The sequence below is a fragment of the Petaurus breviceps genome, unplaced genomic scaffold (assembly GCF_028583685.1).
Source record: "Petaurus breviceps papuanus isolate PSGF00001 unplaced genomic scaffold, PetGlider_PUasm1.0 688, whole genome shotgun sequence".
Lineage (NCBI taxonomy): Eukaryota > Metazoa > Chordata > Mammalia > Diprotodontia > Petauridae > Petaurus > Petaurus breviceps.
This window is the reverse complement of record NW_027186457.1, coordinates 20,289,462-20,293,924: the sequence shown is the minus strand read 5'-3', so window position 1 is coordinate 20,293,924 and position 4,463 is coordinate 20,289,462. Positions and strand designations below refer to the sequence as shown.

Sequence of the window (4,463 nt, the reverse complement as noted above, 5' to 3'; positions counted from 1 at the left end):
TTATTTCCACTTCTGACACTTCAAGTTCAGGTTGAATTGCCATTCAACTTCTGAAGGATTAAATGATCAACAATACAAGTCAGGAATTTATCACCTGTTCTGCTTTTATTTCCATTTTTCTTGTTGGTGTTAAGTTGTTGGTGAAGGTGGATTGCAAAGGAATCACTAGATTCATGCAGAGCTATGACAAGGCACAAGTAGAAAGAGTGATGGGAGAGGTCAGCTCAAAGGTTTGGATCTCAGTCTTTGCTCATGGTAGAGGTATATTGGGTAGCTTTCCCTTCCTGGGGCCCACTCCAGTGGAAAGCTCTGATTTAGGGTTTGAGCTTGGGACTTTTAGAGATGTAGACTGAGATGAAGAGAGACTCGCTGGTATGTGACAGTCTTCCATTACTGGATGGGCAATAGTTGCCCCCACTGGCCTGGCCCAGGGCTTTGGCTCTTTTGAGATACTCTTGCTGTGCCATCTTGGCACTGCAGTCCCTCCCTCCCCAGATTTTGGCAGCCGTTGTCTGCAGAGGTCGACCATAAGAAAAGGTCAGGATCCACGATTTGGGCAGGGGACATTTGTTGAGTACACTGAGGATCACAGTGGCATCCTCTTCACTCTGGCCTCCAGACATGAAGGCTATACCAGGTACCGCAGGAGGCACAGAATTGCGCAGGGCTGTTATAGTTGCTACTGCAATTTCCTCCATGGAAAACTTCTGGCAACAGTCGTGGCCTGGTATTACCATGTTGGGTTGAAGCACAGTCCCCTCAAGGAAAATATGGTGGTCATTCAGAGACTTGAGTACAGAAGCCAGAACCTTCTCGGTGACAAACTGAGATTGCTTCAGGTTATGGTTTCCCTCGTTGAGGATGTCTGGCACAATGAGGGGTACCAGGCCATTCTGCTGGCAAACGCTGGCATACCGCCCCAGCACATTGGAGTTTTCCCAGATCGCGAGAGGAGAGGGTGTGCTCTCCCCGATCTTCAGGACACACCTCCACTTGGCAAAGTCAGCCCCATCTTTCTTGTACTGCGCACAGCGCTCGGCCAGGCCATCCAGCCCTTGGGTGGTAGTTTCATTATTGGTCCCCTGCAGGGGTACGACGCCCCTGTCCACCTTGATGCCCACCACAGCATCCTTGCTCTTGATGACGTCGGGGAAGGACCGGCCATCATCGCAGTTTTGATAGAAGGCCTCGTGGGAAAGGCTGATCCCGCTGATGTAGTTGCGTATTTCATCATCGGCGGTCACAAACAGCTGGCGATAGCGGCGCCTGTTGTCTTCCGTGTTCTCAATGCCCAGACAGGACAGCCGCTTATTCATGGTACAGAGGGACTCATCCAAGACCAGGATCCCTTTGCCCGGAGCGACGAGCCGCGTGACGATCTCGGCTAGGTCTTTCTTTTGTTCTGGTGTCAGGGCTTGGGCAGACATGTTAACTTGGAAGGGGCAGTTTCCTGTTGGGGAAGGAGACTGGAGAGAGAGCCTCGGCCTCCGGAAGATGGGACTGGCCCGTGAGCGAGCGGGAACTAACAAAACTACTTATAATCCGAATTCGAACGTCCCACATTCCAAAGCCGAACAGGGCAATGGAACTGGAGAGGGGGTGCAGCAAAGGCGGAGTCTGCCCATTTAAAGGAACCTTTCCTAGAAGTGGGCTTGCTTGCTTTTTTCTTTTCTTTCGGAAGGGGAGGGAACGTTTCTTTTCATCTGGCTAAGGATGGGTGTCCAGGGTCTGAGTGTAAATCCTCTCTAGCAGCAACGCCTGAGAAAGTGAGTTTGCTTCTTTTTGGGACCCATTTCCCCACCCCCTCCTCAGGTAAGAGAAGGCTAGGTGGGCACTGAGTAGCTAGAATGCAAGCACGTTATGGGCAGGGACGGTTTCCTTTGTAGCCAAGGAGAATGCTCCACACATAGTAAATGCTTATTCATTGATTGGAAGAACACAGACGAGACAGCTGAGACACTGAGACTCAGTGGAAGGGTTATATTCAAGGCGGATTCTAGTCCCTCCCGAGAGAACACAAGAAGCTCATCTGCTTGGTCTCTGGTGACTGGGCCTGCTTCCTAGATCACCGACCGCGCAATCAGGAATGGCAGAGAGCTCCGCTGAGCTGCCCTTTCCTCCTTGGTCTAACACAGTGAGCAGGGAAATAGCTTACCTTTTGTTCTTTTAAGGCGCTTTCTCTTCCTGGGACTTCTAGTGTAGCAAAGGACAGCAGGAAGGGGATTAATCCTTTCCTCTGTCTCCCAGGAGCAGAAAATGACTAGTGGAAGAAACACATGATGAACCTCATATACTTATCCAAGAGACCTAAGGAACGAATTCGTAGACCTCCAGCTCCTGGTTTGCTGCTGCTTTTCAGGTGCATTTTCTGAACACAGATCTGAGACTGACTTAGGGCTATTTATGTCTTGTTTATTTATTTATTTTTTTGTGACAGGAGAATTAAGGGCTGTCCCATATTAATTTCCAAGCAGGATGGAGGAAGTAATAGTTTCAGGAACAAAAGCTCCTGAAAATGAACTTTCCATTCAATAGTTCTTGAAATTTGACACAAAATTTCTCATAGAAAGGAGATTTCCTCAGCAGCATCTTCCTTGATTTCAGAAAGAAGAACAGTAGAGCCTCACCCTGAGGGACTAAATACCATAACAACAACAACAGGCAAGACATCTGAACCTCCCCAACATGCCTACTTGCCAAGGGTTGCTTGGTCAGGGCAGGTACTGGGGGAAAAAGAAGTATTTGTTCAGCATCCTAGTGAGGGGCTTTATTTAAATACACCTTTCTGAACTTCTTGATTGTCTCTTAGGGATCTTAGTCATTTTCTATAGTGGCAGAAACCATACCCAATTCCCCTACTGCACACTGTGTGGGAATTGAGGACTCAATTATCTACTTTGGGGGAAACAGATTCGAGTCATAACTAAGATTTATTCTGGAGATTACCCCAAGAGTAATCTAGGGTCAGGGTCTAAGTCAAAGAGAGAGGACACCCTTTGGGTGTCAGGTCCCAAGAATTAGACCCCATAATGTCAACCCAGAGTTCTTGGGGTACCAGTGAATTTCAAGGGATTGGCCCAGAAGTACATATATTAAAATACAAAGCTATTCTGCTACTCTATCTCATCTCTCATTTTTAATGCATATTTTTTCATTGCCATCTTCCAATCATGAATCATGTTCTGTGATTATTATAAGGTCATGGGATGTCTGTAGGAGCTTCAGAAGCAGTGCAATATTTTTTAAGGACTTGAAGACATATGGCCATGGGACAAGTAGCATAGCGTCATTGAAAAATCAGTGGATCTTAAGTACAAGGACCTGGGTTCACATCTCACCTTTATAACTTACCACCTATGAGATTCTTGGGCATATCAGTCAATCAATCAACAAATGTTTATTTATGTGGCAGGCACTGTTCTAGGTGCTGAGGATACAGGTATAGGTACAAGAGTGAAAATGAGCCTTACCTCCAAATGCTTTTGCATTCTAATGGGGGCTATAAGTAAGAATTGGTGACTTTGCACAACACTCCTGCATTTAATTCAAAGTTATGTCATCATCTCCCTCATGTTGTGGTCCTCTTTGAGAATGAAGGACAAGCCACAACCTGCGAATGGTCCTAACTGGCTGAATGAGGACCCAGCTGGCCAGTTCCACTTTCTCCTCCCCTCCCCTCTTTCCTCCACGTCCTCTCCCTTTACCTGAGGGTGTCCGGCCCAAAGGAAGGTACATTTTGATGGCCAAAAGCTACCTACTTGGGTTTACTCACTAAATTTCTTTCTCAAAGATCAACTCTTAAACCTAATTCACTTTGGATCTTATGGATTGGACAAACAATAGGTCCCTGCTGAAGCACTACTTAATGGTTGATTTTTGGGCCCTCCTGGCTCTGAGTGAATGTAAATAGTAACTATGTCTCTTTTGACCAGCAACCCAGAGGGTCTTCCCCTCCCAGTTTGACTTTTTTTGTTTTCAGATTAAAGGGGCCATCCCTTGACTCAATTCTTAAAAAGGCCTATTCATTGAATGGGCATTGCCTCAAAGTGAGAACCTGAAAAGACCTCAGCTTAAAAGGGCCAAGGTCTCCCACAGCGTCCTGAGCCAACCCCAAGTTGTCCTGACTGATATCTGATCTGTATGACTCTGGAGGAGAAAGTGAGGCTGGTGACCTTGCAAAGTCCTCCCTCATTCAGATAAAATCAATTGCAAGTCATGTCATCATCTCCCTGATGTCATAGTCCTCTTTGAATGAAGGACAAATCACAGTAAATCCATTAAAATATGAGCTACATAAATCTCCACCTCTTCTTTCTCCTCGTCCTCCTCATACTTTTTCTTCTCTCCCTCCCTCCCTCTCCCTTTCTCTCTCTCTGTCTCTCTCCCTCTGTCTCTGTCTCTGTCTGTCTCTCCCTCCTCTCTCTCTCTCTCTCTCTCTCTCTCTCTCTCTCTCTCTCTCTCTC

At 46.8% G+C, this 4,463-nt stretch overlaps 1 pseudogene; it reads right to left on the bottom strand.

Moving 5' to 3' along the window:
* Positions 1-248: 248 nt before the first annotated feature.
* On the bottom strand, positions 249-1,427 carry LOC138174275 (fructose-bisphosphate aldolase A pseudogene; annotated as a pseudogene).
* Between the last annotated feature and the right edge of the window lie 3,036 nt (positions 1,428-4,463).